The sequence below is a fragment of the Panthera onca genome, chromosome D1 (assembly GCF_046562875.1).
Source record: "Panthera onca isolate mPanOnc1 chromosome D1, mPanOnc1 haplotype 2, whole genome shotgun sequence".
In the NCBI taxonomy this organism is placed as follows: domain Eukaryota; kingdom Metazoa; phylum Chordata; class Mammalia; order Carnivora; family Felidae; genus Panthera; species Panthera onca.
Window position 1 is genome coordinate 45,563,340 of NC_138348.1, and position 11,916 is coordinate 45,575,255.

General features: G+C 46.7%; 1 protein-coding gene across 10 annotated transcripts in view; it reads right to left on the minus strand.

The window, feature by feature from the left end:
• BMAL1 (basic helix-loop-helix ARNT like 1) overlaps nucleotides 1–11,431 on the minus strand; it is a 106,912-nt gene extending 95,481 nt beyond the window's left edge. For 4 of the 10 annotated variants that reach the window (XM_078433235.2, XM_060606055.3, XM_078433239.2 and 1 more), the window contains exon 1: nucleotides 3,793–3,946. The gene's annotated coding sequence lies outside the window, so the exon portion shown is untranslated. Of the gene's footprint in view, nucleotides 1–3,792; nucleotides 3,948–4,589; nucleotides 4,801–11,316 lie in introns of those variants that run through there. The other 6 variants (XM_060606057.3, XM_078433240.2, XM_078433238.2 and 3 more) reach the window with 4 other exon arrangements.
• Between the last annotated feature and the right edge of the window lie 485 nt (nucleotides 11,432–11,916).

The window sequence follows — 11,916 nt, forward strand, 5'->3', positions numbered from 1 at the left end:
GAGTGGAACAGTGTGAAGCGCAGGGCCAAGACAAAAACGTACCTTTAGGGTATGCAGCAAGAGAACCAAGAAAGCATCATGGCAAGGCAGAAGAAGGAGGGGATTTCAAGAAGGGAGGAAAAGACAGGGTTACAGCTGCAAAGGGGCCCAGAACGACCATTCTGCACTAAGAACGGGTCCCTGGAATTCAAGACTTAAAGACTTTGGAGATCTTTGAGAAGAACTATAGAGAAGGCTGAAAGGAGCCAGAGGGTGGGAGCTAAGGGCAGAGCAGACGGAGAGAGAATGAGGTGAATGCGCACAGCCCCTGCGAGAGGTTGCTGGGCAGGGAGGGGAGAGAAAGACACACAGGTTCAGGGGTACCATGTACAGACCAGTGAAAGCCGCCTGCTGCACAGCAGGCCCGCAGAAGGGCTGTTTCTTCTCCTTCTATCCTTCCTCTCCTAAACTGAGAGGAAGGCTTTTCTGGGGTTGATGAGGAGGCTGAGGACAAACAGCATGAAAAGCTATTCAGCGGGCAGGACCCTGGCAGCGGTGGGAGGGAGTGGCAGCAGGCACTGAGGGAGGGCTTCCTGTGTGCCAGGCATTTTACACGCATCATCTCCCTTGATCCTCACACGGACTCCATGAAGCTGGCACTGTCACTACACCGCAGAGGAGGAGCCTGTGGTCAGAGGGGTCAAGCACTCGTCTGATCCAAACCCCAGTCCCAGGTCCTGCCGCCAGAGTCAAGGCTCCCACCCAAAATGAAGGTCTGAGAAAAAGAAAGAGGGGAGATCCACTTACTTTTTCTGATCTGGAAAGAGAAGAGAAGCCACGGAGGAAAGAGACAGGATGCTTTGAACAGGAAGGAAGAGATGCTGAGGGGGCTCAAGTCAGAGCAGGTCTTGTTTCCAGAGAGAAAGAAGGGAAAAGCCAGGGTGGGTGTTTGGGGTTAAGTCTGGGTGTTGGGGCAAAGTAGCAACGAGGAGAGAAAAGACCCGAGAAGGGCAGCATGTGGGTGTTTCTGGACTCCTCACCACCCTCAAGGTCTAGAAAGGATTTTTTTTTTTACCTCCCTGCAAGTATCTACCATGATGCTGACTAAAATCACTCCATAACTATAACATCGTAAGGGGCAGAAACTGTTTCCTTAATACTGACTTTCTCCCACCACCCTCAGAGCTGATGTTGCAATCACAAACAGAAGAAATCTCATGGAAGGAAGGCAACTCTTCCACCAAAGAGACATATTAAATATTTAGTTTTCACAGATTCTCAGGCAGTTTTGTTAACACAGCCAAGTCTTTGTACAGTGCTTGTTCATTGTTTAGTATATAAATTGCACAGAGATTGTCGGTATTGAGGGCTAAATCTGAAAACACGACCACTTCCTTTTCTTCTCTGTGGCATGCAGAACCTCTTCTGCGAGAGGCAGACAAACTCCTGAGTAATCATCATTTTATAAATCATTCTAAATGGATTCGTTCAAACCCCATCTGTTGTTCTGTTGAAGTTTCCTATGAAAATAGGACTTCAGCTCAGATGTTCTGGAGGCTTGAGCAGGTAAATACCAACCTGAACTCAAATGTATTAAAACTTTAGATGCAGAGAACTGTAGCGCAGAAGGAACCTTTGAGATCACGTACTTCAACAGCCTGACTTTCCATCTGAGACAAACAGAACCCAGAGAGGTTCAATGACTTGCCTGAAGCGGCACAGCCATGAAAACCCAAGTCTGGGCAAGGACCAGCATGTTCTAACTCTCAGCTAGTGCTTTTTACCCCACCTGTTCCTTTCTCTCACCCTCTTTTTAAACTGTAGAGGTTAAAATAAGGCACAAATTTAACTACAGTTTTAAATAATAATAATAATAATAATTATTATTATTATTATTATTATTATTATTATTAACAACCATCGAAACCAAAATACCTCCACAGATCCGGGTTCAGATGACACAGGCAATTTCAAAGACTTTTCTAAACAGCATTCAACGAACTGTTTTCAAGTGAACTCAGTAACAGATCATGGACCGAAAGATTCAATTTTGTGTTTTAAAAAATATTTTGGAGTTTCATTGATATGGAAATTTAATTTGACAGCAGTGATTTTTTTTTTTTACTTGCAAGCTCGAAGAGCATGAGATTATTCAAAACTGCTCAAGAGCAGCAATGATTATTTTAAGCTCATGATTCAACCAGTACATTAATTAAAAACTCCACCAACCCAAATTGACAGATCCTGATATCAATGGGACCAGAGGAATTAAAATAATAGTTGTCATATAAAAATAGATGAAGGGGAGAACAGCAGCAGATGTCAGAAGGACAAGCAAGCCTTGTGTGAAATGAGATGCATCTAATGGGCAGCTTTTGTGGATTTTTTTTTTTTTTAACGGAGATCCTGGAAATACAGGTACAGCCAGGAAATGCTTCTGCACAAATACCGAATCTTATTTCTGGAAGCTGGGTGAGAAAACTTGGCTAATAATTGCATGCTGAGGAGTAGCTTCGTAAGCAGGGAGAAGAGACTAGCAAGCGCCAAAGTGCCCAAACAACGCTTTGGACCGGGAAGGGGCCAAGGGGCCGAAGCGGAGGAGGGAAAGGGGGCTAGGGAATGTGGGGTGAGGGGTGTCAGCCTGCTCCCTCATCGGCCAGCACTGCCAGGGACAACCGACGCCGATGTTCAGGACAACCCTTCCTTCCCCTACGCCTGCCCTCCGACACCCGCCTGCCGTCCGGAGCAGGCTTTTGTGACCCCTCGGGGTCACCGACTGAAGCCCGACAAGGTCGGCGTTAATTTCTACTCTTCCACTTCTACCTCAGAGCCAACGAGAGCTCTCGTGGCTGTCAACGCTCGGCAATCGCGAATGGGAACCTTTCTTCCCTGACATCTGTCAAACTCGGTGCAAGAACCAGCCTCGCAGCGCTCTCCGCGGGGCTCCCGGGCTTCCAGGGCGGGTGGCGGGCCCACACCTGGACGCCGGGGGACGTCCCCGTGCCGTCGGGCACCTGCTCAGAGACCACGGGGGATCCTCCCAGGGCCGCCGAGGACCCAGACGGCGCAGGCCGGACGAAAGTTCGCAAGCTGGGGTCTGCCCCATCTTGGGGCCCGGATTCCCGGGTGCAGCGCCAGGCCCCGCGACTGGGCCGAAGGGGCGAGCAGGCTCGGACTCCCCAAGCCCGACGGAGACGCCCTCCCCACCCCCTCCCAGCCCCGCTGGCTCCCGAAAGGGAAGTGGAGGAGATGGGGAGGAAGGGCAGAAGAGGCACTGCTTGCCCAACGCCCTTGGGGTGCAGCCGTCAAGAATGGTCCTCTCGAGGGCTCCCACCCCTCCCCCCCAGCTCCCAGGGATACATTCTAGGACTCGCCCAGAGCCGGATCATTGCTCCCAAAGGGCGGAGCTGTCCCTTTAAGAGGCAGCTGGCTGCTTCCTCCCTCCTCTCCCCACCCCTCAGGTAGCGATGCCCCCTGAGAGGAGGTAGGTACTCCCGCGGACACTTTCCCGGTCCCTTTAAGGGCGCCTGCGGCACCTCTGCCCGCCCAACCCTGCAGTGCCAGCCCCCGCGAGAGAGGATGGGGGCGGCCGGGCGCGGCGCCTTTAAGGGGCGCAGCCTCCCCGCGGCTGGGGTGGGGGCAGGGAGCGGGCACGGGCCCTTTAAGGCCGGCAGCGGGCACGTCGGGCAGGGTTCCCCGGCGGCCGGGCTGCGCCCGGGGCGGCGGCGGGGGCGCCGCGCCTGCCAGGGTGCTAACGGCCCCCGACGGGGTGCTCGGGGCCGCGCCGCCGGCCGCGGCCGGCCCGACACTCACCGTGGCTCGCGGGAGCGCCCGCGTCCGCGCCCCCACTCGGATCCCGCGGCGGCGGCGGCGGTGAGTCCGGCGCGGGTAAACAGGCACCTCCGTCCCTGACCTACTTTCTGCCTTCCCTAAATGTCGCACCACTAACCTACTTTCCGACCAATCCGCTCCCCGCCGGCCCAGGCCCGGCCCCCCGCCCACCAATCGCTGTGCCCAACCCCCCTTCCCCGCCCACCAATGGAGGAGCCGCGGAGCCCGGATACCTGCCTCTTTCCGCCAGCCAATCCGAGCGCCCGAAGGGAGCCGGTCTCGGCGGTCGCGCCCGACCAATCCGCGCGCGGCTCGGCGGCCCGCTGGCCAGTTGTGTGGCGGCTAGAGAGGCCTCTGACCAATGGCGGGGCGGTGGGGGCTGGTTTACCTGCTACTTTCCCGCCACCAATCGCTTGGCGCACAGAAGCACACGCCCCGAGGAGCAGACCAATCCGCGCGCTTTCCCTGGATTTCCTCGCCCCTGCCCTTTCCCTTCCCTTTAGGTCTCCTGCTCGCGGTGGCCACTGCGGGTGCAGACGCCGCACTGCTTGCGGTCGCCTGGGCTGTCCCTCTTCTGTAGGACCCTGGCTTGCTTCTGGCTCAGCGGTTTCACCCCTCCTCCTTCTCTTCTTCCCTCGGACACCCGGACGAAATGCAGCGTTTCCTCACTCGCCTCCCTGCGACTCCATCTAGGAAACCAATTTTAGGAACGCAGAGTGCCAGACCCTTCCTAAAACACCCTGGCTTGCCAAAGTCCAAACGGGAGAACGAATACTTACTATTTCTAGGAGGCTTTCCCATCCAAGCTTCTTAGGTTCCTTTCGTTCGTCCTGACCTCCAAGTGTCCCGTTGGAGCTGTCATTCTCGTTGTTCAAAAGAGAAAACTCAAGCCCGCGGCGGTTCCATTGCATTTCCTTCCCGCTGCCGGGTTTTGACCACCTACTGTGTGGCAGACACCGTCCCGGCGGCCGCCGTCTCCACCGCGAAAAGCTGTCGAGGGAGTGGGACAGAAGGAAACAAATCAATATTTCATAATAAAACACAACTTAGGTACTGAGATGACAGCGAATCTGTCTTACTTTTGCATCTCAAGCACTCAGCAGAGGGCCTTTAAGCACAAAGATCTCTCAACCCTTCTGCTTGTTAAACTCCCCGAATGCAAGGGTGGTGTTTTGTTTTTTTTTCTTATACTCACCCGCCTCCTTTGAGCACCTAATGGGAGTGAGGTAGAGGGATGGGGGCAGGGGCCTGACATCTAGCAAGTGATTGACAAATGTTGTTAACTGGATACACGAACAAATGGGATTAAATCACTTCAGCCAGTTCTATGACCCAGACTAGCCCCTACGACTCTAGAATTGTAGCCTCTTTCCTTGAACACAAACATTGCATTTTAATCATCGTAAAATCCTTGCTGTCTCCAGCTCATTGCCAGGCACAGAGTGGTTGTCCAATATGCACTTATGGCCTGAATATCAACTGTTCTCAAGGTCAACTAACTTCATTGGTAGCTTACTATTTTTTTCTAAATTTACATGCAGGTGGAATCTTACTGCTGTTTACTTTGTCCCTGCCCTGATTTCATAAGGAAACCACTTTATGTAAGTGGCGTTTTAGTAATGCACTTCCCAAGATATTGTGGACAAGATAAAGAAATATAGGCCTGGATTCTAGTGTAATTAATTGGGTGAATAACTGGCTTAAGCAACCATAACCTAAAGATGCTGATAAATGAATTTGTGTCAACCTGAAAAAAGAATAGAGTGGATCAATATTTGTGCAGCATCAATCATGTGATAAATGCATTCCCTGCATCTTCTCCCTTAGTCCTCACAACCCCATTTTACAGATGAGGAGACTGAAACTCCAAGTTTAACCGGCTAGTCCAATGTCATGCAGATGGCAGATTCCCAATTCAAACCAGGTTTATTTGACTTCAGAACCTTCACACCATACCAGTTGCCATCAGAATGGCAGAAGGCTCTCTCCAGGGCCCAGACTTCAAAACTTCCATCAGTGCTTTGAATGAAAACCCAGAGGATTTGCATCACATTTCTGAATGATGCCAAACCAGGAGGGGAAGAGATGCCATTACATACATAAGCTGAATGCAGTGTTGGAGCAGTGGGCTAGCTCTTACAGGGATAAATGTGGGGGTCTCACCCTGGGAAACTAACTGCTGAAAGGCAAAGGTATCTTGACGGATGCATGTACAAGCAAGCCTAAATGGGCTTAGGTGACAGACAACTCAAATCTGAGTCCTTAGTGAAATATGGCTGCCAAAATAAATGAATGCTGTGTTAGGCAGCATTGATAAAAGTCTGACGTGTAAAGCAAGTTGGGTGTTACAGTGCTGCCCAGTGTTGCTCATTACACAATGTCTCCAATTAGGGCTTGGCAAGAAAAGTATCTACATGCACAAGGAGAGGGACCAGGATATAAAGAGGCTGGGAATTATGTCACATGAGGAAAGATGAAAGGAAGCAGAAGGTTTTGCCCCCAGGGGTACAAGGTAACTATCTTCATGTATTTGAAGGGCTGTCAAAGAGAAGAGTATTAGACTCATTCTTCAGAGCCCTAAGGGGTGGAAGGAGGACCTGTGGGTAGAACCTCTCAAATGAACCAATATGAAGAGTTTTCTAACAACTAGAACCTCTTCTTCCTTGATAAGTTGAATTTCCTGTCACAGAAATTTCTAAATAAGAATTGGATGGCCAGGGGTAGGAGCGGTCCCAGGACAGGTCGTCCTTTTAGGACTCTGCCTCTCTAAGATGAAGTGCTTCTACCCTCATACCTTGGTTCTCCTCTTTAAAAGTTTGTCACCTTGACTTTTCCTACGCTCAGTGGCCAAGCTACTGTTTCTCCTCACATGAGCCTGTTCTTCCATAGGTAATTACACATTGTGTTTCTGTCTGTTGGCCATCCCAACCAACCTCCATCTTTCACTGGTACCTACTTCCCTTTTGTTTTGTCCCTCCTAGAATACTGGTTTTTAATTCTCTGGGCACTGTTAAGGTCAAAGTGTTGTCCTCATCTAAAATTCACTGGGCATGAACAGAATCACAGAGATACAAGGAAGGGGAAAGAGAGCTTTACTGAGCACCTACAGTGTATCAGATGCTTTAAATACATGATCTAATATGCTATTCTTTTTAACCTTGCCGATTGATATGCTCACTCTCCACACTTGCAAGGTGAATGCTTTTATCAAGCAGTGTAACCTCCTTTTACCCCAGTTTCCTCATCTGTAATATGGGGATAATCTAATATCGACTTCACAAGATCGCTGTGGAAGTTAAATGAGACAGTAGGAGGAAGGCCCTTAGCACAGTTCCTGGCACACAGTAAAGCTACAATACATACTAGGTTAGCAATTCTATGCAATAGGTATTTACTGCACCCACTTTACAGAGAAAGTCAGTGAGGATAAAAGAGTATAATCCACAGTAGTTCCCCAAACTCTGACCCGTGGTCAGGTCCATTGGAATTAACTGAAGAGTTGTGTTTAGTCTGTTCGTTTGGGTTTTTTGTTTGTTTGTTTTTTAAATATAGAGTCTCAAGTCCTAATTTGGAAGGATTCCGATTCAAAATCTTTGGTATCTGACAGGTAGTCCAATTTGGGAACTGCTAGTCTAATGGAATAAGTCCAGGCCCCAAAGTCAAACAGACCTGAAGTCAAATTTCAAGACTGCTGGACTGAATGGAGGAGCCAGTGACAGGACCGGGCAGTTGTATTCTCTTTGCAAGGAAGCTGGGAAGCTGGAAAGCAGAAAGTCAAGTAGCAATGTGTTCCTATAAATAAATAATAGTAATTACAATAATATTTATTGCAGGTTTACAACGTGTCAAGCACTATTTCTAAGAGCTTTATATGCATCAACTCATTCAATTCTCACAACCCCCTACAAGGTAGATACTTTTAGTATTCCCATTTTACAGGTGGGAAAATAGAAGCACAGAGAGAGGTCTTAAGATCTCATGCGAATTAGGCAATCTGAACCCAGAACTCACACTCTTAACTACTTCAGGAAACCCCCTCTTCCCTTGGACAATTCCGTTGGAAAACAAAGAAACTTCATACTTTAGAGACACAGATTCAGGAGTCATCAACTTAAGGGTAATGAGTTGTTTGCGGTTTCAGGTAGAGAAAAGGAAATTACCCAGGACTATGTCTTAGGGCTAAGGGTGTCACCTCACATTTAGGGGATGCAAGAAATAGAAGCCTCTTCACCTAACTTAAGCCCAAAGGGGGAGGTTTATTGGGAGCAGACAAGAATATCTCATAGGAAGAAGTACAGCTAGCCGCGCCCCCACCCCCACCCCCCACAAAGGACCAGAGCTGCGGCACCATTGGCACAGAGCACTTCCCATCTCCTCCTCTCTCTGAGGTCACATGTCCCCTGGACTTGCCTTCCCTCTGCTTATGTGCCTTATGATTCTCTTTCTCTGTAGCTCATCACCCTCCACCCCATTTGTACATGGCCCTTCATGAACGCTTTCAGCCACGGGGAGAGAAAGAGAACAGGAGAGGCTCAGACAGGTCGTTCTCAAAGCTGGGGGTATGGACTGAGCAAGATCCCCCAAAGGTGCTACTGAAGTGAAAGAAGAATGAGAACAGGAGAAAATACAGAGTAGGAACAGCAAAAGAAGTGAGCAGTGAATAGCTGCGTTTGGGAGACTTCAGAAGAAAGCCTCAGCAGACAGGTTGAGAAGGTCACAGAAACTTACACGTGAGGCAAAGGTTTTGGTTGGAACACCAAAGAGACTGTTTCACTAACACTGCGTCTACAGCCACATCTGCCATAGGAAATTAGGGAAATCACAGACAGAAATGCGTGAAGGTGACATGGTGCCCAAGAGTACAGACAATTTTTTAAAGACGTTGGTTATTTAAGGGGAAATTAGAAAAAGAGTTGTGGCCATCTCTCAGCAGCCAACCCAACTGAAAGTGGTCTATGTTTATAGGTGTGGGTACAATTTTATTTTTTTAACCAACATTGACTGTCTGGACACACAAAAATGGAACCTCTAAACATCGGGCATCAGTGGGCTTACCAGGATTTATACCTCTCTCAGCTGTTTTTGAAAAGACCTTCCTTGGCTCTTTTTTAAATGGGATGGTCATACCAGCCCAGAGCGGGAGAGTGTGTGCCCTAGACCGTGTAATTAGGCTTTAGGCTACATCTTGCTTGCAGACATGGCCAATATTCCAGAGACCTTGGCGTTCAAATGTCGAAGGGGCTTTTCCATTTGGCTGAGGGGTGTTTGCTAGAGGGAGCTAAAACACCAGTGACCACATCACTTCTCAACAGAACCCTGAAGAACAAATAGACACTGTCTTCAAAAAACTGGCATACTTTTTGCCCTGTTTTACTAGACTGAACAGCACTAAAATTCAATCTCTGGATAATATATACACATGTATGTTACATACATATTATTATATATTATATATGTGTGCATATATATATGTGTGTATGTGTGTGTATCTCCATTCAGGCTAGTAAAGCAAAGTGTTAAGTCATTTAAGAAACTCATTAACTAAAAAAAATTACAATATGCTTTTGAAAAAGAAAACAGGGGACTGATTGGGGGATGTGACCTAACATTAGCAAAGCATGCTATAAGAGTGTGGTAATTAAAATAGTCTAGTATTGGTTTAGAAACAGATCAAGAGATTAATGAAAAGGCATAGCATCTAGAAACAGACCAAAAAGACACAAAAATTGAGTATAATATAAAGGTGACTTTTAAATTATTGAGGAAAAACATGTGGAGTTTTCCACAAATGGTATTAAAACAACTAGCTAGCCATATGGAAACACATAAAGTTTGCTCTCTCCCTAAAATGTAACCCATCACTATTTAGGATTTAAATGTAAAGAGTGAAATCTATAAAAACATGGGAAGTAGGGCACCTGGGTGGCTCAGACGGGTATGCATCCAGCTCTTGATTTCAGCTCAAATGATGATCTCATGGTTCGTGGGTTTGAGCCCCAGCCTCTGTGCTGACAGAGTGGAGCCGACTTGGGATTCTCCTTCTCCCTCTCTCTCTGCCCCTCCCCTGCTTGAGTGTGTGCACATGCTCTCTCTCACAAAATAAATAAAATTTTTAAAAAACCAGGGGAAGAAACTATGAATAAAATTTTTACAAACTTTAAAGATCTTTCTAAACATAACACAAAATCCAGGGACCATAAAAACAAAGGTGGATTACATAAACACACACACACACACAGACACACACACACACACACACACACACACACACACACACACACCATGAACAAAAGAACAACCAGCAAACAGGCCCACAACATATTATTAAGAATGCACCATACACATTCTAGTTAAAAGGTCAAAAGTTGGGTATGAGATGTAGGCAATGCTTCTAGGGACATTATTTAAACTTGTCATTCATAACAGAAGAATTCCTCTATGAAGCATTACTCCTTGTAAAGTTGTCTGATTTCCTTGGCTCTCTCTCTTGGGTGTTTCTGGGTTTTTTGTTTTGTTTTTTGTTTGTTTGTTTGTTTGTTTTAATAAAAGCCAATAATCCCCAAGCACTACCCCAAGCAACAAAGCCTGTTTGATTCTCTTCAGCAATTCTGGGCCCTTTACTTCACTTGTGTAAAAACTACTGATTCAAAACCTACCTGAGGGAGACTTCCTACCTGAGGAAGATTCCCATCTTGTACAAGAATGTGTGTCCATCATAAGAAGGTTGCTGCTCAAATCCCTGCATTCTCATTGCAATAAAAAATAAAAAGACCCAAATATCCATGGTTTTTTTTTACAGGTTATAAAAACTAGTACATGTTTGTGACTTAAAAAATTTGGAAAACACATGAAGAAAGACACATGAAGAAGAAACTAAACATAATCTATCGTCTCATTAAGCGGATATAACTCCTATTAAAATATTGATGTGTTTTCTTGGCGAAGTTTTCTTTGTAATTATATTATATTGTGACCTTTTATCACACTGACTTTGTTTTTTATCATCCTGCTTTTTAAAACTGATCCGTCATGGGGCGCCTGGGTAGCTCAGTCGGTTGAGCATCCGACTTTGGCTCAGGTCATGATCTCGCAGTCTGTGAGTTCGAACCCCGGATCGGGCTCTGTGCTGACGGCTCGGAGCCTGGAGCCTGCTTTGGATTCTGTGTCTCCCTCTCTCTCTGTTCCTCCTCTACTCACACTCTGTCTCTCTCTCTTTCAAAAATAAAGATTTAAAAAATTTAAAAAAAAAAACTGATCCAGCATGAACATTCCTCCAGGCCATTCAGCTTTCTCCTATAACATGATGTCCTAATGGCGATGGCATATACCATTGCGTGGAGGAATCATACACCATGAGGCAAAACTCTTATTCCTAATTGTCCTTCATTATAAACAGTTTTGAGTATGGTATACGCTTATTAAATGGGCCCACAGCTTTCCTACCCTACATCATTATCATACCGGGTTTCAAGAAATCAATCAGCGTAGACGAGGAATAAAACTTACATATTTTTCCTTGACAGTTTTCGTGTTGTCTCCTCCCGCAACTGCTTCTTTCTCTCTCTGTATCATAAATCTTACGTTAGAGACACAAGAAAATTTATATGCCGTCCAATTAAAAACAAAACTGGAAATGACTATGGCTTGATAAGTGTCTTTGGAAAATTTATTACCCCAATTCTGTGTTTCAAAGGGCACTCCAGCTATCTAAAGGATTGATTTGCAATAAAACTTACTGTAAATAAAGATATCCAAATCTTGAGCACAAATGGAGTCATTGAGTTTTGATTGTATTATTATTTTTGTCCCTTGTGCCATGTCATGTCTTTTATTCTTCTACTGCTAAATAAATTCTTTGTGCATTTGTGCATCTGCCAGAGAGAAGCAAGGAAGTATAATCAACTGCTGTTTCTTCTTAGCCATTGGAACACTGGATAGGTGGCAAAGTTGAAAGTCATCAGCAAAACAAAGTTGTACAGTGACCCCTGTGCTTGTAAATCTCCCTCACTCTCAATGCCTTTGTCCACATTACACTGGCTCATACCTGCTTCTCTGCTTAAAGGTCACTTCCTCAGGGAAGCCTTCCCGGACCTCCCAGCCATAAAA